The 23,576-nt window shown below is 37.0% G+C and overlaps 1 long non-coding RNA gene across 1 annotated transcript in view; it reads right to left on the reverse strand.

Moving 5' to 3' along the window:
* Positions 1-23,048, reverse strand: part of LOC149182768 (uncharacterized) — a 58,888-nt gene extending 35,840 nt beyond the window's left edge. Inside the window, exon 1 of the long non-coding RNA XR_016257638.1 lies at positions 21,810-23,048. This is a non-coding gene — a long non-coding RNA (uncharacterized LOC149182768). The remainder of the gene's footprint in view (positions 1-21,809) is intronic.
* Between the last annotated feature and the right edge of the window lie 528 nt (positions 23,049-23,576).

Consider the following 23,576-nt stretch of genomic DNA (forward strand, 5'->3'; position numbering starts at 1 on the left):
GGCAGTGTATGGTACTTAGATTATGGTGCTTCATTTCATATGACATGAAATAAGGAGTTCTTTAGCAGCCTCGAGGAGAAGGACCTACAATTACAAAAATAAATTGGAGATGATGGAAGGTATAGTACCAAAGGGATTGGCATTGTGACCTTTAAGAGGGAGTTAGGCTCCCATATTCACCCAAAGAATGTAATGTGTGTGACTGGTCAAAAGAGAAATTTAATTTGTAGTTGTACTTGAAGACCATTGATATGATGTGATGTTCAGTGAAGGGAAATCTTGTCTGAAGCATGTTGCTACTAGACAAGTAAAACAAATTGGTGTTCAGGTTAAAAATTTCTACAAGCTATAGGTGGATGCATGTGTTTCATTGAGCAACAAGGTAGAGCATGTTCAAGGCCGAGATGTTGGAGAGCTATGGCATAGGTGTATGGGACACCTACACCATGGAGCTTTGAAAATAATGTACTATATCACCACTGGACTTCCAAAATGCACCCTCTATCAACATTATGTGTGCAAGGGATGCACTCTTGGAAAATATATCAAATCGTCCTTCTAGGGCCGAGATAACAGAGATGGATCCATCTTGGAGTGATTTCACTCAAATCTGTGTGGATCATTGTCTACAGTATCAGTTGCTAAGCACAGGTATTATGTGATTTTTGTAGATGAATTTTCCCACCAATGTTGGATCTATTTCAAGAAGAAGAAAGATGAGGTTTATTCAAAGTTTGTTGAATTTGAAGCCTTAGTTGAAAATGAGACTAGACATAAAATTAAATCCCTGAGAAGTGATAATGGAGGAGAGTTTGTGTCTCATTCCTTCAAAGAATTAGTGCCAAGGAGGGTATTAGAAGGGATTTGGTTGCACCTCACAACCCACAGCAAAATGGGGTGGTAGAGAGGAAAAATAGAGGCATTGTAGGGGTTGTAAGAGCAATGTTGCATGATCAATGATTGCCATACATGTTGGGAGAAGCATGCAATACAATTATTTATTTGTAGAACAGGATCCCTCACAAAATTCTTGGAATGATCACACTTGAAAGGGATTTATTTGAGAGGAATCCAAATGTATCCCACTTTCGCATTTTTGGATCCATGGACTATTGCCATGTCTCCAAAGATAGCAAGAAAAAGTTGGAGCCTACTACAGAGAAGGGGATCTTTGTATGATACACAGAGACACCTCAAATTTACCAAGTGTATATGCCTTCACTCAGGATGACTGTGATGAGGAGAGATGTCAGATTTTATGAGGAGAATACCATGATAATATCTCTAGAGCGAGAGATGATAATTCCACCAAAGGAGGAGCTTCTAGCTCCAAAGGAGGAGCCTTGGTCAAATCCACAAGATGTTGTGGAGCAACCACAAGTGGAGGAGTGGATGGCAAATAGAGTGGAGGAACCCACTCACACGAAACCTTCCAGAAAAGGGAGGAAGAGAACCATGGAGGCAAAGAGATTGGTGCCGGATTCTCAAGAGCATGTTGGAGCTCCTAGATCCTTGCACAGACATAGGAGATCACCACAAAAACATATCAAATATATGGCACTCATCAAAAAATTAATTGATTTTGAACCTTCTTCATTTGAGGAAGCAGTTTCCCAGCAGGTGTGGGTAGATGCCATGGTGGAGGAGTATGACTCCATCATGAAGAATGATTCTTGGGAGGTTGTGCCTAGACCTGAGGGAAAATCTATTATTTGCTCCAGGTGGGTATATAAGATGAACATGCAGTTGATGGCAGTGTTGAGAAGTATAAGGCCAGATTTGTGGCCAAAGGCTTCTTAAAGGTAGAGGGAGTTGATGATGAGCAGAAATTTTCCCCTGTGGCAAGATATTCTTCTATCAGGACCATACTAACATTAGCAACGTAGTTTGGGTGGAAGATCCACCAAAAGGATGTTAAGGTTGTCTTCCTTAATAGAGTGGTTAAGGAAGATATCTACACTGAGAAACCCGAGGGATATGCAACATTTGATAGGGAGACACATGTGTGTGACTCATGAGAGCACTTTATGGTCTCAAGCAGGCACCTCGTGCTTGCTACACTTGCATAGATTCATATCTCGATGGATTGGAAGTTTTGGTAGATGGAATTTTTCTCATCTTATTCTTTTATGTAGATGATTTGATACTGATAAGAGGTGAGAGGTTGATCTAGTATTGCAAGGAGGACCTTGGAAGAGAATTTGAGATGAAGGATATTGGTTTAATGCACTAATTCTTTGGTTTAGAGGTGTGGCATGGAGATGGAGATCTATTTGTTGGTTAGGGGAAGTACACCTCTAAAATCCTTCAGATATTCCATATGCAGGATTGCAAGCCCTTGGACACTCCTCTAGATACAAATTGGAGGAAAGAGGATGTTTCTAGAGGAGAGGCAGTATATGGCATTATCTATAGACAGTTGGTGGGGTCCTTGATGTAAATGATGAACAAAAGGCCCGATATTTGTTTTGCAGTTAATCAACTTAGTCAGTTTATGGTGGAGCCAACCAAGCTTCACTCGAATGCAGCAAAACATGTTCTCAGAAACCTAAAAGGATCATTAGATTTTGGTTTATGGTACACGAGGACTAATGGAGTGAAGCTCCAAGGCTTCATAGATGCAGATTGGGAAGGGAGTCTATCAGATGGGAAGAGAAAATCGAGAGCTATCTTTCGTGTTGGGTCAACAATAGTTTCTTGGTATAGCAAGAAACAAATATCTATAGCACTCAAATCAGCAGAGGTTGAGTATATGGCTGCTAGTCATGCAACATGCGAGGCTATTTGGATGAGGAAGAACTTGTTTGATCTATTAAATCAGGGGATGGATCTTACATTGATCAACTCTAATAATCAGAATTGTATCAAACTCTATGAAATTCCAATGTTTCATGATAGGTCGTGTTAGCACCTGGATTGAACCTCAGGCTGAAGGAAGGCAATGCCAGGGTAACCACAAACCACACCTAGCCAAGTAGCTAGCCCTAGTAGGCCAGGAGAGGGCTCTCTTTATAAGGATCTCAGCCAAATTGACTGGATATAGAAACTGATATTAGGCTAGGTATAATAGCACAAGGTTTGATTTGATTTTGAAGGGTTTTTCTAGATCAGGAGGAGCCAAACAGTTAGGGCAAGGAAATTAGGTCAAAACTGCAGGGTGTTCGATGGGGCAAGGTAGGCACAACGATCAGAACCTTAAGGTTTGATGGATGAGGTGGAAAGATAGGTGAGGAGCTAGGAAGAGCATGTAAACCTCATGGATTCTTCCTAAACTGAAGAAAACACAGACTGTGAAATGTCTACCCAAAACAGAGCATAAAATTTATGGATTCTGCCTTTCAAACTTGTATACATTCACATAAAGAGTATGAAATGATTAAATGGAGTCAAAAATACATTTTAACACATGAAAACATAAGAAAAACTGAATTGAGCATCATACCACATGGATTCCAAAGAAATAGCTGCAATTTTTCATTAATCTCCTTTTGTAATTGGTACAAAATGATGTCTATCAAAGCTTAAGCATCCCACTGAGTCCAACCCTTTATAATGAGAAAGAAAAAGAAGATATAGACATTAATTCAACCTCCTCCCATCCTCAGGGGTCGAATCCCTAAGATGAGGAACTTAATCCATCAAAAATTGAACAACAAACTCGCATCTAGGCAATCCTAACAACTTGCCTCTAAAGGAAGGAAACTGATTCATTTATCCTCAAGATAACTTTTGATGCAATGAATCTACCCTCCAATAACTAATATCCATCCTATTTACATGCCTAGTCACCATTTACATTAGCAAAAAGATCATCCATGAGATAAAACCTAAAAATTACAGTCATGGCACAGTAAAGTGAAAATTCAACATAAAATTGTCTTATGCGCAGTGCTCAAGCTCTATGTGCAACACTTTTTGCAGGGCCAGTTTGGAGGCCTTCCCGGTGTCAAAATTGAGCTCATGATAGTTCATCGGAAAGCCTGCCCTGTATAGTTTCCAAATATGCCTTTAGTTTCCCTTTTGGAGTTGATTTGACCACTAAAAAACTGATTCTCCCAAGACTGCTTCTATGCACAACGCCATGGTCAAAAAGAGGGTAGAAAGGTCATTGTTTTGGGTGTTTTTTGACCTTTTGGCTGACCAGTTTTGCTCCAAAAGCTTAGAAAATGCACAGGGTGCATGTAATCATCATTTTGAATCCAAAAATTCTAACCATTTCCTGATTAGATGCCCTTATGAAAAGCGCTAGCGCCACTGGCGTTGCACATAGAGCCAATCTTTCTGAGTCAAAAATTGCAAAATTCTTCAAAAAGGAAAAAATTCTCAAAACTTACTCAAAATTTGTGGAGAACACCACCATCAAGTGTCTGGGTCAGCCAAGGAAGCTTCAGCAAGCAACCTAATCCTATCACCCTCCTTTTTTCCTTTGAGTGCTTGTTTTAGCCTTGTCTTCATTTGCTTGACTCTTATGTTACAAATCTTGTTCCGGGTCCTGTAATGGCGAGCCATGTGCCTAATGATTTGATTGTCCTTGTTGGCCCTTTGTAGCAGCTTCTCCAAATGAAAATTGACCCTGTCAAGCCATGTTTCTCTATCCTCCTCAATCTCCTTTTCAAGCCTTTGTTTTGTAGTCAAGGTGGTTGGGGTCTCTTCCTCTTGCATTACTGATTTGCCTTTGTCAACTTGCCTCTTTGCTTTGAGAAGTTCCAGTGCCATGAGGACTTTTTTGTCACTTAGCTGCTTGTTCTCTTGCTCAAGGTATGAAATGACATACTTAGCTCTGGCCAAGTTGTCCATCAGTGCTTGGATCTATGCATATTTCTCTTTTATGATTATATTTTCATTTGTCGCCTCATCTTGAGCCTCCAAGTCGACTATCTCAATGCCATGATGAATGTATGGTTGTTCTGGTTCATCATGTTCCATCAAATCAAATTCCCTTTCCTCTTCATCATTAAGGCTTTCCTCTAGCATCTTTTCTTTCCCTTTATGCACCTGTTGTGTTGATGAAGAAGGCAAAGCCCCTTCCACAGTTTGTGGATAAAACATTTGTCGATGAGTTGATGAAAAAGGCAAGGCCCCTTCCACATCAGGTGGAGTAAACACTTGCCTATCTACTGCAAACAACTTTCTAGCCCCTCTCTAATATGTTTTGTAGGTTTCTAGCTTCTCAACAACTTTAGTCTCTTTAGCCTTCTTAGTTTTCTTTACTTTGGCACTGCTGGAAGGCCTTTCTGCTTCATGAGGCACCGGTGGAGGAATTTGAGGACCATTGAAGATGTCATTGGCAATAAATGTATCCTAGGAGATGTTGAGGAGGTTGATATGATGTAGCACAATCATCTTAATCAAGGAATAGTGATAAATACTATTCATCTGCTGGGGGTATGGCCTTTTTTGTACAATGTAGGCCATCTTCTCAATGTTCCTAAATAATAAGTACGAGATGTTCATCATTTTCACTCTTGTGAAGTGCATAAGAAGCCTAATATGATAGGTGTATAATCTGGAGAATCTGCCCTCACATGTAAAATACTTCATAATTATCCTCATCATAGGGGCATACTTGTCGTGAAGGAACCTGAAAGGAAAGGTCCTCTTCTTTTCATTCATGTACATGGATTTGATGTATGGCTCATAGTAGTGCTCATCCAAATCTTGTGCTTTATACCATTTTTCCACACATTTGGAATCCTTGTAGCATCAGCAATGATGGAGGAGGAAATTGTAAATGTCACTCCGGAAAGAGTTACCTTGTTATCACGGATATTGGCTATAAAAATCCTAGTCAGCTTAGAATGATGTTGAACTCTTTTCCCTACTCATAAAACTCATAACACCCTAGATGCCTGAAACAAGAGATAGTCATATGAGAAGCCTGTAACTCTCTGATGTTTGATGGTTCCTCTCTAATAATTTTTCCTCCCTTATGTGGTTTTTTCTAATGCTGAGGTTCATCTCCCATGCTTTCATTGCCATTGTTTTCCTCCTCCTCATAATCTTTATCCTCTTTATCCATGTTTTTGAATTTGGAGCTTTGAAAACCCTAGAGAAGGTAATCAGGAAGTGAGTTATGGTGAATAGGAATATGGGAAGGGGAGAGGAGTTTGTGTGATGTAGGATGAGATATGTATGATGTGAGAGTGAGAAGGAGGGTATTTTTTATTAGGGACTATTTTGTAAGTAGGGGTTTAGGGATTTTGTTTGGGGGATTAGGGTATCGGGGATAGGTGTAGGGATTTTGTTTGGGGGATTAAGGTATAGGGATTGGTGTATTTGACAGTAGGAAATAAGGAATAGGGGTGATATTTAGGGATATGACAATAGAATGTCGGAATGAGGGATGTGACAACAAGATGAGGGAATAAGGGATATGGTAAGCAAGGAGGGTTTTTAGACAACCTAGGGTTTGAAAATTTAAATAGAAAACAAACTCAAAAATCGTGAAACGAGTGCTCGGAGGATTTAAGGAGTGTACTTACTTGCTAAGAGGCTCTAGGTAGCAAAAGAGCGATTTAGATGGTTGTTAGGGTAGTCTTGGTGTTTGTTGGCCCTATGCGCATCGCCTTCTACAGGTGCGCAGCACTCTGTTGTATGCACAGCGTCGTACAAAAATACACTGGCACACAGGTTCTATGCGCAGCACTCTAGTTGTATGCACAGCGCTCCCTGCTCTATGCGCAGCGCCTCCACAATTTTTCCCTGTGCACAGCACTGCTTGCTCAATGCGCATCACCCACGATTTTCTCAACCACCAATTCGCTTCAACTCCCTTCTCTCTCTCTGTCAAATGAGTATGATGAAGTTTGAAAAATGATTTTGAAATCTTATATAGAGGGTGATTTTGATTTTTCTATAATGTTTTTTGGAACTTTTATTTTGTCTTCAAATCTCAGTTTAATGCTTTTATTTCTTTGTCTCTTTTCAGGTGGATGATGCTTTGATTGAACTGATTTCTTCAATGGCTCATTTCTTACAACAAGGATAAATTCTTGGGCAGCTTATGGGAACACTTATTACATGAAATTACATGAATTACATCCAAAAAAAATATGAATCAACTAAAATACTTTGTTTTCATCTCATAAACATGTTTTTGAGATGAAAATTACATGAGTGAAATAAGATCTTTGTACAATAACCATGACTTACTACCAATAAATCTTTGTTTATTGGTCTTCCTCATACCTTTGTTGCCCTTTATTTACACTGAAACTATGCTTTTGACATTGGAAATGAACTCTAAGACCTAATGGAAACATGACTGCCTTGATTCTAAAAATAACATAATTGAAACCATCACTGAATGCAACATGGAGATGGGTCAACAAATGTACCTCATGAGGGAAAAATTGATTTTCTGAGAAGAAGACAACCATCAGTGGACCATTTTGGCATGACCTAGTGGAATGATAAAAAATTCAGTATGAGACACCTAAAATGAAAATACAAAGAGAAAATTTGATCCCTGATGGAAGTATGCATATACTGACACTAACATTAGCCTTATTGGGGATGGCAGCGCCTTTGGAGGTGTCAAGAACACCGTAGACTAAGTGCCTAGCTGATTGGCCCAATATGGTCAAACAAATGAAAGACTAAAATTTTTTGAAATTTTTGAAAAATGACTCAATACAAACTGAAAATTGACTCAAAACCGACTCTAAACTGACTCAAAAACAAACTAAAAATAGCACAAAGCATACTTCGGGCCCCAAGCTCAAATGACATTGTACTTCAAATCTTGCAAGGAAAGCAAACTGGTATATACAATGACAGTGAAACAACTTCAGCAAGCTGCATCAGAAATAATAGTGTTTCAGGAGCCTACCATTCACTGGTCCTCCGGAGCATTCTTGACCATCGATTTCCTTCAATAAAAATGAATTTTGTCCTCGATAGGCTGAGATTTTATAAGGTCCTTTACACAGATTGTCAAACTTACCACGTTTCCCTTTTTCTTCATTTCGTGCATCCCATCACAGCACTACGTCTTCCAGCTGAAACTTTTCTGCCTTGGTTTTGTGGTCATAAATTTTCTTTATCTTCTCTTGCAACCGGAAAGTATTTTCAGAAACCTCTTCCCTTGTTTGTTGAAGGTGTATCATTTGATTGATCAGGCACTGAATATCATCTTCTTCATTGCCGGCTTCTTGCAACAATCTCATGACCAGAACTGCAAGGGATGTAGGAAACACTATATCAGTACCATAAACCAATTCAAAAGGCGACATACCTATTGATTTCTTACTGCTCACTCTATCGGCCCATAAAGCATTGACAAGCTTTCGATGCCAATTCTTTTTGTTTTCCTCCAACATCTTGTTAATAATATTTACCAAGGATTTATTTGAAGACTCAGCTAGTCCGTCGCCTTGCGGATAGTATGCCATGGAATGACCCAATGTGATGTTGTATTTGTTGCAAAACTCAACCATTTTCTTTGACTTAAACGTTGCTGCATTATCTGTAATAATCTTGTGAGGGAAACCAAAACAAGACAAGATATTAGACTCTAAAAACTGAATAATTACCGTGTCCATAGCTTGCCTTGTCGGAATGGCTTCGATCCATTTGGTGAAGTAATCGGTAGCTGTCAAAATCCATCTGTGCTGTGCTGACGATGTAGGATGAATTTCTCCTATGAAATCAAGCCCCCACTGCTGGGAAGGCACATTGACTACAACTGGCTTGAAAGGAAGAGGAAGTAGCTTCCTTTTTCCCTTAAAAATTTGACATTCGTGGCAGCTCATGACTGTTTTATATAAAATGAAAACAAAGATGGCCAATAATACCCTACTCTCAAGATTTTATTAGCTGTTGTTTTCCAAAACAAGTGACCCCCACAATCTCCTCTATGAAAATCATTCATTACCTATTGAGCTTTATTTTCAACCAAACAATTAAGAAGAACCCCTCCCGGATATTTCCAATGGAGAGAATTATCTAAAATGCAGAATTTTGCAGACTTCAATTTTAGTGATCTACCTTTACTTTTCGACATTCAGTAGGAGGAGAAAGATGCTAAAGAACATATACTATATCAGAATACCAAGGTGAGTTGAGAAACATCTCTGACACTTGAATGAGTGTGCCACCATCTTCATCATCTGACAATGCTGCAATAATATTTATGTCCAAAGCATGAAGATTTGACTCGACCATGAGTTTTTCCAAGCCTTGACCTTTGGTCAATTTCGTGGGCTTAATCTCAAGGTCATACTCTAACATTGTTGCTATCCACTTACCTCTTCTTCCTTCCAGATCAATTTGCATGAGGACATCTTTGACAACTGCGTTGGGAACATATGCTATGGTATGCGAATGCAAAATGTAAACTCGAAAATCCTTCAATGCCTTTATAAGAGCCAAAGCTTGTTTCTCAATGATGTTATAGCGAAGAGCAGCATCTTTGATAGTCCGACTGAAAAATGCAATGGGATGCTCCACCTGATCCTTCTTTTGCATCAACACCGTAGCCAAAGTGTGCTCAGATGCAAATGAAAATATAATAAAATCATGAGTATAATTAGGACTGATCAAAACAGGGGCTGTGGTCAAACCAAGTTTTACCAATCTGAAAGATTTCATGGCATCCTCAGTCCATTTCACAGTGGTGTCCTTCTTCAACATATTAGTTAACTCACGCAAATGCTCATCCAAATTTGGTATAAGTTCATCTTACCATTGAAGGCTTGAATCTCCTTTTTGTTGCGCAGGAAGTTTATTTACTAAATTTCCTACACCCTTGAAGGATCAATGCAAATACCATATTTGGAAATTATATGGCCGAGGAGCTTACCTTCCTCCATGGAAAAAAGACTCTTCTATGGATATAAAGAAATCCCGAACTCCCTGCATTTCTGAAAAAAAATCCTCAGGTGGTGTAAATGCTCATCATCAAAACTAGAAAATATTGTCAAGTCATCTAAGTAAACCATTAAGAAAACATCCTTCTCATTAGCGAAAGCCATATCCATGGCTTGCTGAAAAGTGGCCCCGAAATTCTTCAGCCCAAATGGCATCTTGGCATAATGAAAAGTCCCCCATGGTGTTGTGAAGGTAGTTTTGTCTTGGTCTTTTTTATGCACCAAAATCTGATTGTAACCTGAGTAGCCATCTAGTAGTGACATCCATGATGCTCAAACTACTCTTTGCAAAATATGGTCCATATTAGGAAGAGGATAATTATCTTTCAGGGATACTCTATTTAGGTTCCGGAAATAAATGCACAACCTTATCTCTCTGGTCTTTTTTCATACAGGGACCAAATTTGAAACCCAATTGAAGAATCTAATTGGAACAATGATACCAACTTTAAACAATCTATTTACCTCTTTCTCAATGGATGACAGCTACTTTGGGTTAATCCTCCTCAACTTTTGTCTAAAGGGTTTTTGATCCGGCTTGATAGGAATGGTGTGTTGAATGATGTTCTTCTCATACACTTTCAAATTTGAGTAATCCCACGCAAAAACATCAGAAAATTCAGAAAGCAACTTAACATACTTAGCCTTTGACTCGGGAGATAATGTTTTTGATAACTTAACAAGCTTTGGCTAGTCTGTTGTCCCAATATTTACATATTCAACTCCTTTTTCAGTAGGAACGAAGGTTGGTTTTCTCGCCACATCATCTTGATCAAACAATTCCTCTAAAGGTATAAGACCTCTAGGAATAACATTATCCTTCAACTATAAAACATCCATCTGATTTACCTCAATGTCTTGTTCATCGAAATCACAAACATCATCAATGAAAGCATCCTTAAACTTCCCTTCATTCGACAAAAAGGAATTAATTTCATTGTCATCCCAGAAAACTTGCCAATATCTCAAATTATCAGGAACAATAGGCCTATGTTCGACATGAATTTCAAATTTATTGCTAGAATTCACTAGAATTTTCAGATTGTTCGCTGTTGTAGCAAGTGAATCAACAATGATGTTTTGACTTCTCGGCACCACTGTCAATGTGTATTCTGGAAACATTTTCAAGATATCCAAGACTGCATTCCTATAAGCTCTCATCCGCGGATGCTTCGCTTGATATTCTCCTTTGACTTGTTTAATCACTAGCTCTGAATCACCATAAACAGAAATCCTTTTCGCACCCAGCTTCTTTAAAATCTTTAGACCTGTAATCAATGCCTCATAATCCTTTTCATTGTTAGAGCAAACGAAAGCTTATTTATAGGAACACACTCTAACAATACTTGGAACTTTTTCTGGCTAAAAAACAGGACTTCGAATCCAAATTCCAATACCCACACCATCTTTACCCAAAGCACCATTGAAATCCATGCTCCAAAGGTCGTCTTCGTCTTCCAGATGTTGGAATTTTGCTTTTGTTTTGATCTTACCTTTGCTGGTTGCTTCATTTTTCTGTTCTTCACTGAATTTCTTCTCCTGTGGAGGCTGCTAATAAGGAATTGCCACTTTTTTGTTTTCTTGATTAATAACTGCTCTAAAACCTTCGGAAATTTTTGGTACATCATCTACTTCAACGAGCTGAATATCTACATCATTCAATCCACTATCAGTGTACAAAACAAAAGACTTTAAATCTGTATGCACAACATTTATCGGATGATTGATGGGCTTCTCTTTACTAGTGATCATATATTTCATCTTCTTTTCCCGGTATAACTTCCTCAATTGACCGAAGATGGGAATTGTAGCATAAGAGAATTCAAGTTGTAAAGTGCCTTTGAGTTTGGCTCCCCACAATCTAGACAAAAACATACCAAATCGAGGTGGTATATCAGCTACTACCACGTCCATCAAAACATTCTTGGTTGGGATTTGATCTAAGGAAACCACCAAATTTTTTATGAGACCAATGCAACGAACTCTACCAGAATCAAATGAATACAAATCATGATATTTTCGGGTGATATCCAAGGCCAACTTTTGCATGATAGCCTTAGGCATCAAATTGTAGGAAGCTTCGGAATCAAGCATAGCATTATGAAGAATATATTCATGCCACTACAAGAAAAAGGGACATTGGTGAGGGGCGAAAAATGTGACCATAAGCTCATTGGTGACGGTCAAAAGAGCATTCGTCACCAAAAACTGAACGTCACCAAAGGTGGCATCGCCAAAAGTATAGGTGTTGTAGTGACATACAAAGTACGTCACCAATAATGATTTATAATGATGGATATCGACTGTCACCATTCCATATGAGCAATGGTGACAAACCATAGCCTTCGTCACCAAAAAATGAATGTCACCAAAGGTGGCATCGCCAAAATTATAGGTGTTGTAGTGACATTCAAATTTCGTCACCAATAATGATTTATAATGATGGATAGCGACCGTCACCATTACATATGAGCAATGGTGACGGACCATAGCCTATGTCACCGAAAACTGAACGTCACCAAAGGCTGCATCACCAAAAGTATAAGTGTTATGGTGACATTCAAGGTCTGTCACGAATATTGATTATAATAACGGATAGGGACCATCACCATTTCATATGAACAACAACGATTTATTGTGATGGATATTTAATGACTGTCACTATTGGTGCATATATATGGCGACGTTCGTTGACCGTCACCAAAATTCGCATTGCCAGAAGTATAGGTGTTGCGGTGACATTCAAGGTCTGTCACAAATAATGACTATAATAACAGACAATGACCATCATCATTTCATATCAACAACAACGATTTATGGTTACGGGCCTTTGAGGGTCGTCATTATTGTTGTGTATACATGGTGGTGTTCGTTGACCGTCACCATTTCATATTTTTGGTGAGGGTCGAAAAATGTCACCAAAGCTCATTGGTGATGGTCAAAAGAGCCTCCGTCACCAAAAATTGATCGTTGCCATTCCATATGGATGTCAAGGCACAATGGAATCAAACCACCAACCTCCTGCTTGTAAAGCAGGTGCTCTTCCATTGAGCTATCACCCTTTAAAGAATTATACTTTTAAAAATTAGACCTTGAAACTTCACAAATTGTAAATTCTACAACTTTCAATAAATTAAAGTTTCGACAATATTTTACTAAACAAGAAAAGTAGCATCGAAGCTGCAGTTCCCTACCTAATGGTTATTGAAGTTATGAAAAGTGGGTGGAGGAAAAAATAGTTATATATAATAGAATCAATATGTTCAGTTGAATACTCAATTAGAAGTGAAACTCTGAAGACATTTATAACCTATAAATTACCTATAACTATCAAATGCACCAAATATTGCAAAGGAAATGTCATAAGTGGATAGCATATGGAAGAAGAGGAGCCGGGGACTTGGAACTCTTGTACATCTTGGCATGTCTTAGCACTTGGAACATCTTAGCTTGTTTGGCATGTCTTCATACTATTTGGCATATGTTAGCATGCCCCATCATTTCCTAACACACCTTAGCAGTCATGACCTCACAACTATCATTACATTTTTCCATGACTTGGGAACCTTACATTCACTAGAACACCTTGGCACTCCCTCGTTTTCATGCCCTCCGTTATCCTCCACAACGTCCCAAGCTAATGAGGAGATCCAAGGAGGTAACCACAGAACAAGGTTTTAATTTGGTAGCTAGCCCTACCAAACAAGAGAGGGCTCTCTCTATGAAATCACAGCCAAGAGATGACTGGAATGTAAAGGATTTTAGGCTAGATAGCTAGGTTCAGGTGGGTTTTTGGAAAATTTAGGGACTTGGAACTTTCTCCACCGATGTCTTGTCTGGCAAGGACATTGTCAAGGAGGCAGGGACTTGGAACTCTGTCTAGGATAAAGAACCTAACGTGCATGACATAAGCTCCCTAGAATAGAGTACCTCTTACCTAGAAGAGTGCCCCTGCGCAAAATATATAACCCTTCTCTACTGTACACTTTTCTTAAAGATAAATCTGTGCATAAAATAGTACTAAGAAAAACACCTAAATTAAGAAAAATGAGCATCTAAGTCAAGCAAGCAAGTAAAAAATTGTGTACAATATTTCTTAGAAGACTTCATGTTAAAAGGAAACTTGCATATTTCAGATAGAAAAAGAAGCTTAATACAGATGGTCAATATTACAAAACAATAGACTGGATATAAAACTACAGGTAGAACTAACAAAATTCTAATTGTAATACAGTTGATTGATTATTCAACTAAGTGAAGCCAACTAGATACATACAAGTTTTCATTTTCAACTTTCTTTCCCATATCTTTATTGGAGGTGGAAACTAACTTGCATGCATCTTGCAAGGCCTTTTAGCAAGAGTATATGTTGCATTCTCATATTCCACACTTGCTTTTCCATGAACAACCAAAGTAGGTATTGGAGGAATTAATTTTTACATCAGCTAAGTTTTCAGCTTTAACCTTGTCTTTACTCGAGTTACTAATCCTTCCCCTTCTTCTTGTTCATCAATATCATCTTTCTCTTCTAGACAACATACGAATAATTTGGGTTCATGAAGAATAAATGTATTCATATGATGTCTTCAAATTTGAGAGGATGTATTTTTATTATTTAGCTACCAGTAAAATATTGATAGGAAGACCTTAAATATAACCAATCCTTTTCTGTGAAGTGTTTTGTTGTAGATGACCATGCTAGCACATCATCATTGAAAATAAACGGTCAACAATAATTAAAACTTTTTCCCCTAGCATGAACATTGGTTTAGTCTTCATAAAGAAACAGAAACCATTTCAAACTAAAAGGAATAAACAAAAATAACACCATTGATATAAATTCACATAATACTAACAACAACAAAAAGAAGTGAATTTGCTAGGTATTATCTCAAAACCTTGTAGTAGGAATATTCCCTAAAGCTTTAGTAATATCTACATGCCAGGGAATGAGTTGTGACACTTGTTTCTTATATTTACTAGGAAGAATTGCATCTGGAGTTGCAATATTTACTTTAGATAAATAATATTAGTGTTGTTATGAAATGTGGCCCTCCATCATTACCAATGACACAACTATTGGGGTTCTCAAAGTTACTTCAGGTTCAACATATTTCATGTTTGACTGACTAGTGCGGTTGGTAATTTTTGGTGATAATCTTGAGCTAAGGAACAAATGCTCAAGATTTATCTTTGAAGGAATCTCTTAAGAGTTTAAAATTCCAGACCTTCCATATTCACCCAAAATCTTATACATGGTGGCCAATTCCAATTCTAAGAGTCTCTCACTAGGATGAGGCCAAAATTAAATTAATTTGGAATTCAAAATTTGTTGATTGAAATGATTTCTATCACCCACTCCTAAAGACAACTAAAGCATTTTGATAATTAATTTGACTAAAAGTTCAAGTTGAGCGGGTGAGAGATCCCTATGCCCTAGTTTCCCTTTCTATAGCAGAATTTAAGGAAGAAACTATAAACGGTGTCGTTGAATGGAAACTTAGTATTATTTTCCCTACAACAGCTACATCTTATGAGCCTTGAAGTTGATGAGTGGTGATCATGTTACCCTATATGTTGGCGTGTCTTTGGGTGACTACACGTGGAATTGTTGATTTGGGAATTGATATAAGTTTTCCAATGGAATCTAGGTGTTGAATATATTCTAACTGGGTTGAAGGATGAAAATTAGAGGCTACAAAGTATGGAGGTTTCTCCATCTTTAAAAAAAATCTATTTTACAAATGTTAGTAATGATAAGTTCAGCTATGACAATATCACCTGCCTTTGATAAAGAATATTTATGACTTTCTAAAGATACACTCTTGTGGGAACTTTATCCTTTTGATGGATGAATCTACCTATCCAATATTACATTTGTTGTTTACATAGATGCACTTGTTTATAAATATCAATTTTGCATCCTTTGCAATAGTTAGGCTGGTGAACCCAGTCTCAATCCAAATCCATGAGAGGAGAGAGCACTTGATCACTAGTTATGACCAAAATGAGTAACTGAAACATTAGGTGAAGAATATTCATTGGGATAAACAGATGCATTATGCTCACTAAATATAGATTTCTTTAATGTCTCACTTTAATTTGGATTATCTAACTTACTTAGAAGGTCAAGAACATTTTGGTTGGGCATAAACAATTTATAAGCATAAATTAAACATCTTAGTATATTATATTATACACAACTAGTAAAAGTTGGTGGAACAACAAATAGACAAATAGCTTAATAACAAAACATGAACCAAAACCTTACTCTAATAAATATGTTGGTTTCTTTGAACCGTATATGTTTGTGTGGTTTCCAAATAAAGATGGTTTCCAGAAGCATAACCTATAAAAAATAAGTATTTAGGATGTCCTCCTCCTGGTAATTATCTTAAATTGGTTTGTAAATTTGAATTTAGAACATCCTCCAAAAGAAACAACTACTTACTACAAAAGGGCTACAAGAAAATCAAGTATATGATATCAATCTAAGCATGAATTATTTTCAATTGGGATAAAGGATGCACAATACTGACAAATTGAAATTCTTACAAGGATCCACAGTATTTCATAGATTAGATATTTCATTCAATTCCAAATACATCGAATAAATTTAATACATCTCTTGTGTTTGTAGTGTTATTTTGTGAGCCTACCCTAACCACCTTTCTCTGCACAAAATATTCTTGTTTAAGAGCCTTTTTCCCTTTAGAATTCATGTGCACTATTCCTCTCATAGATGAGTCTTATCTAACACTTTCTACATGCCACTATTTCGTTGAATTCATTTCCAAAAATTTCACCTGAACCAGTACTCATTTTACTCAGCTCGCTATATCCCCAGTGATTCATATTACTTAAATATTGTAAATCATCTTCCCTTCGAGGACTTTTCCCAACGTAATCACTTCCATCTTTTGCACTCTGATTAGGATTTCCCTTGCTTGCTATCTAACTAGCAGTTGTGCAGTCATTTTGACTATATGGTGACCTATTTATATCATTTGTATATCTTTGAGAATTGTCATAGACATTGGAAAATGGATTTAAGGCTATTGAACTATTGCCCTTCCGATAGAACAAAGTGTTTCCAACACACCTGTTTTTGGCATAAGAGTCCAAAAAAATATTGTTAGAATTGAACTCGTACATACATATTAGTAGAACTGGCATGAAGTATTCTTTCCTTTCTCCAATCCATGTCCTTATGGAGTTCTGGTCTAAAAGTGACATGGAGAATATCAAAAGCATAAAAAATCCAGTAATGGTTAATTCATAATAAGATGGGCATACATGACATGCAAAAGAACATTGGGTATTCTAATTAAACAATTCCCAAAAGTATAGTTCCAAGGGAAACAAAAGTCAAGTCAGATTGAGGTTCCTGGTGAAATTTTCTTTCTCATGTAGACCTATCTCAAAATATGGTTCTCCCCATACTTTCCTTTCAATTTGTACATTAGACAAATGACTTTTGTAACTAGTAGAAAGCAATTTACAATCATGGAAGAAATTATTATTTGCAAATTACAAAATCTCAAATGAATAAATTGACCAAGTCAAAAAAGCAAGTCCAGTAATTAGAACACTAGGATCATTTCAGATGTCTTACTTGCTGCTCTAACTGCTAGTCTTGTTGTTGTTATAATATGATAAATTTGTAGTTATACATGTGATAGCTTGCACTCTAATTTAGTTCACAGCCACATACCACAAAAGTAGGCCAGCACATTGAGGTAGCCCTGTCCATCTCACACATGAAGATACTACCCTTCATAAAATAGGTTGTGCCATACTTAAAAGAGTCAAGATACATTTGTCACCCTATAAATTTTCAAATGTCTATTTTCTAGACACTTAGCAAAATCAAGCAGCTAGGAGTACAAAAATATTCCTAATTGTATACATTGTTAACTTATAGACATCAATTTTATGCTATATGATTGACATGCTTCAAGGTTCTGCAAAGGAGTTGTAAGAGTAGAACCTGATCTATTCTCAGTGCTGCTTGACCTGTGGCATCTTGATCCTCTCTTAGTAGCTAGTTTTATAACATTTTTCTCTTCTTCTTCGAGCCTCACATTTATGAAAGTTGACCCTTGTTCTTCTACTGATTTTTGTAGGAAATCAACTAGCTCTTGTGGAGATAGTGGGCCTTCAATCTATTTCAAAGAAGAAATAATGCATTAGAGAAGAAAACACAGATGACTTGATGACTAATAAGGGTAGTGATATCACTTCTAGTGCTTTAAATCCTAGCCATAATAAGATAGAAAAATATAACTTTTCCACATAATGCAATATGAGCTATTTGATGAATTGAAGGTAGCTCATCTATAGAGAAATTGAAGTAGCTAAGATACATATTCACAATTATGGGTGTTGTGAAGTAGAGTTATCGCAGTTATACATTTGGAAAAATTGATCTTGGTGCTCCTCATATAAAGGTAATATAATATTTGCATCGGTGACCTAAAGAACCATAGAGAGGAAAGTATGTGAGACATACAGATGGGCCTGATACATATTTCATATCATATATAGATGGGCATGATGCATATTGCATGATATATCATATTTCAGTAAGAATGTAAATATGAACATAACATTTGGAGTGTTTCTAATCTTACTTCTAACCCTTGAGATGAAAATTTATCTTGGAAGCAAACATTGTGGTTTCACATATAAACATTTTAAGAAATCCTTATCTAGAGAGGATTGTGTTAATTTTTGAATGTAAACTTAAAATCCATCCTTTCGTAAGATCCACTGGGATTTTCTCAGATTTTTCTCATATTTTTCATCATCACCACTAGACCTCCTATTACTTGTTCCTCCTCATATTTCAACAAGTACAATAGGCCCTCCATGGAAATCCAGTGTGCCAGATTGCAAACCCTCTCCCTCACTTGCTCCATCCCACTCTCTCCACATCTAACCAACAATAAATTCATCCTGCAATCGACAATTACCCAGCAACCCAAATGTTGTATTAAGCCACTGCAATCTGAGACAACAAAAGGGTTCAAATGGAGTATTGGGTCCTACAAAATTCACTCTTCAAATAACTTGAGGGGTTTGATAAGGCAGGATTTTGGAAACACAAGGCTACCATGCCCCTACTTTACAGTCATAAATGACAAAAAACCTATCCCTGAAGAGGATAACCCAGAAGGTAAAAGTGAGTATAACTCTCTTGGATCAAAAGATGCTAGTGAACAGGTTAACCTCACACAGAGTGATTGGCGAGCCTTTCGAGCAAAACTTGTGGAAGCATAGCAAGTTCAGAGGAGTGGAAATGGTGAGTCAGGAAGTGTGAAAGAATCCTCAATAGAATCAGGTCCTAAATGGGCTCATCCAATTCAGGCATTTGAATCTAGTTGTCTACTTATTGCAACTAAAAAACTAGATGGAACACAAAGTTTTGAGAGAACAGTAGTTTTGCTTCTTAAAGAAGGATCCAGTTATCCAAAAGAGGGTGCATTCGGGGTCATCCTTAATCATCCTTTACAGAGGTGTATCAGAGACAAAAAGCCTACTAATCTAGATTTGGCTACAATATTTGCCGATTGTCCACTGCATTTTGGTGAGCCACTTTAAGTAAGTATGTTCCTATTAACTATAGGTGGATATGTTGTTACATATTTTGATGAAGCTATTCCCGGTTTGTGTTATGGTGGTAGGAACAATTTACACTTTGCACTAGAACTTGTGAGGGATGAAGTTCTTCAACCCGAAAATTTCAGGTTCTTTCTTGGCTATGCAGGTTGGGAATTCAATCAGTTGAAGGAGTTGTCATCCTTGGATCACTGGTATGTAGCAGCCTCAACCCCAATGTGATCATTGTTGCCTCTACTTCAAGTCCTGGCTTGTGGGAGAAAATTTTGCAGCTTGTGGGATGCCAACATATTGAACTTAGAAGAAATCCAAAGGAAGACAGTCTATAATTTATATTAGTTTTCAAGCAATTAAAATCTGTTTATGTACATTAGTTGTTGAGATTATGGGATAATTGATCCATTCTACTTTCCTTTTGAAAAAGGATTGGTAGAATGTAAAATTACTTGAGTAGAATGCCTATTGAATACTTAAGAACAAATCAAGGTTAACATAAAATATCAATCTGAGATAACTTTCATTTGTAATTATCTGATATACATTTGTAGGTTAATATTGTGGGGGACATGAGATGAAGAATAAATATGACATGGTTCAACATTCTTGAAAAAAGCTTCGAAGATTACACTTTGTGCATAACATCTGGCAACAGATTTATGTCTCTATCAATCCTTGGAGTGAAAATATTTTTATTGAGGAATAGAAGAGAGGAAAATTCTTTGCGATTCTCCATTAGACGACCGACTTTAGTTGAGCATGAAATCCCCCACTAATAGGTGATAAAAGCTAATAATGGTCAATTATGGGGAAGGTTATCTCCCATTGACTGTGGCATGATGATTACCTCCCTTTCTAGTCGATCGAAGAACCATTTAGTAAAGAAAAAAACTAGACCATTTCCTTACTAATACTCACAAAAAAAACATCGATCATATATTTATTAAATATATTAGCAACTTTTAACAAAAAATTCAAGATTGTCATCCAAAAAACTATGTTAAATAAATATAGAATGAATCTTTCCCACTAACTCCATCCTCTTCCCATCGGGGAAAGTGACATCTCTCGACGCCTTCACATCATTTTGAAATTTTTGATAAAAGAGAAGAGTTAGCCTAGAATCGGAGGTATCATCACTACTCATAAACAACCATAAAATTATAACGTTGTGGTCAGTAAGTAGCATTTTGAGTTCCATATGTGCGGGTTGATCCGAACAACCACGTGAAAAGAAGCAACATTGTCTTAGCAACCCAACAAGGAGGAATGTCATTATCCAAAGGAAAAGGCGTGCTTACACGCCCGCCTAAAAGAGTGGGACTTTGTTTTGCAAAAGAGTCAATAACAATCGTTCGTTTTCTGTAGACTCTATCCCATACAGAAGGAATAATACTAACTCATTCCTCATGGATGGACTGTAACTAGTTTTTTAGTTTATTTTCTGACAATAAAATTTCAAAATTCAGTTTTCATCTACAATACATTTTGATTCTTCTAACTTCATTCCATTTTCTTAACAAGCTCATTTTGTAAATTTCTTCCGAGACTATCTATAAATTCTAGCCAGTTTTATCCTGTAATTCCTTATGGGTGTTTAGAAGGAAATGGGAATCAAAGAGGTAGACTTGCATTATACATCATTGATGAAAACAAGTTAATATATCAACCTTAGTATGATTTTAGAGAGAAAATATATTTCAGTGGTCACATCTACAAAAACTAACCATGAAATCTTCATGCACAGTAACAATATTGTTGGGGAGAAAATAAGTCTTCCTGCAAGGCACTTTTTGCATAATTGTTAAGGGTTCAAAGCTTCATTAATGGCTCATTTACCTAATTCTCAGTCAAAAACTATAGTGATATCCTACCTCATATTAAAACACTACCAAACCCTCCTAGCTATCTATTCATCTTATCCCACCAAAAATATTAGGAGAAAAAATTTAAGTATAAACTGAGCTGTAAATAAGAAGAAGAAGCGCCTGTTCATACGAAGCAAATCCAAAGCACCGAGTACAATTTTTTTTTTACTGTACATAGTAATTGTTACAGTAAAATAGTTTTGAAACTATGAAAAACGAACAATATGGCTTTGAAAATACAAACTGGAAGTAAAAGGCAAGGTTAAGATATTTTTCTTTTCTGCCGCATAAATAGCAAAATATTTAGATTAACGTACTTAACAAGTATTCTCACTGGGTTTCTGTGTGGTTAAAGTAGGGATACAATTTGCAAAGGGAAATAAATTTCTATGCGCAGATAATAATATGTGAATATAATGATTTAGGTAAGGAACTTCAGATATGAAATACTTACCAAGCTCATGAAGGATTAATTCGATGACAGAATAATGAAGAGCAGATACACCTCGAACGCAGAGTCCTGGCATGTGTGCGGCTGTAGTTGGTTTCTTTTGTCCTGGTCAGTTGTTGTCACTGGTGCAATCAGGGGGCTTGATTTCCGAGCTCTCGACGCAGGAAAGCAGGCCCTTAAGAGATACTTTCCCATTTGACTGTGCTCTCCTGTATGGACTTACATGCCATCTCTTTTTAGATGGCCTTTTAATTTATTAGTCTCAGGGCTGCATTTATAGAAAGTTCCTTAGCCCTTTCAGATTTGAAACATAATGGATTCTGGGGCAGGAACCGTTTATTAGCGTTTTAATATTTCAAACCCTAGGGTTATCAGGGATTAGTTAAAACGAAATTCCCAGAACCAAGTATGTTTCTCCAAATGCGTTATAACGGAATTCTTTACCAATTTCGCCGTCTATTCAGGCCCTGTTGCAACCTATCAGTTGTCCCTTGTGAAACCCTATCATGTCGTTTGTTATAACGGAATTCTTTACCAATTTCGCCGTCTATTCAGGCCCTGTTGCAGCCTATCAGTTGTCCCTTATGAAACCCTATCATGTCGTTTGTTATAACGGAATTCTTTACCAATTTCGCCGTCTATTCAGGCCCTGTTGCAGCCTATCAGTTGTCCCTTATGAAACCCTATCATGTCGTTTGTTATAACGGAATTCTTTACCAATTTCGCCGTCTATTCAGGCCTGTTGCAGCCTATCAGTTGTCCCTTATGAAACCCTATCATGTCGTTTTTTTCTGTGGAAAGGTTATTTAACAGTTTTGTTGTCTTTCCGAGGCCTGTTTCATCCTACCAACTGTTGTTTGTGAACCCTATCACAAATCTTCCTTGCCACTGGTATCGCAGACCCGCTCTACAATTTTATACCCTCTCTACAAATCGTCCTTACTTGTCACGCACATATCTGGATGGACTGTGACTCACGCTCAATTCACTAGAGATCCACGGACATACGACTCTTCCAGGGACAAACGACTCTCTGTTGAGAATATGTTTCACCGGATGTATTTAATGTCTAGACCTCTCACTGTGCACAATCTGGTACAGATAATCTAGGACGAGGATGGCCCAAGGACACACAAGCCTTTTTACCTTCGTCATTTTGAGCTTGGTCTTCACACTTCTACTAATTTTGGATTAGTTTCAGTGTGTCCTTGGAAATCTTTAATCCAAAATGCAAAGCGCTGAGAGATTTGGGAGGGAAACCAGAGATTTGGGATGGAAACATCCACTAAGTAGTTAATGGAAGAGAGGGAAAGGAAATTTAATTAGGCCAGTCCTAATATTATTTTACTAGTTTTTTAATTTGTTAGGTTTTTAATATTATTTTATTAGTTTTTTAATTGGGTAGGTTTTCAATCTGTTGGGAGATATTTCATATAAAATATCATTTTTAATATTATTTATTTAATATTTATAAAGTTTTTAAATGTAGCTCTTCCACTTTTAATTGTGGCTCTCTAATCTTTACATTAGACATGTTTCCATGTTTTGTTAAAAGTGTAATGTAAATATTTTGACTCTGTCAAAATAAACAAAATGAAATATAAATATAAATAAAATCCAGGTATAATAGAGATATTGTAATGTTTTGTTAAACATTTTGACCCAATAAAAGTAAAATTGAATTAAATTAAATTAAATTTATAATTAATTATTAAACTACTATGGATCTATCTTAATACTAGAGGGACCAAATATCTTGAGATGCAAATC

The sequence above is a fragment of the Pinus tabuliformis genome, chromosome 3_2 (genome assembly GCF_031772625.1).
Source record: "Pinus tabuliformis cultivar Carrire ecotype Pingquan chromosome 3_2, CPIR1, whole genome shotgun sequence".
Taxonomy (NCBI): domain Eukaryota; kingdom Viridiplantae; phylum Streptophyta; class Pinopsida; order Pinales; family Pinaceae; genus Pinus; species Pinus tabuliformis.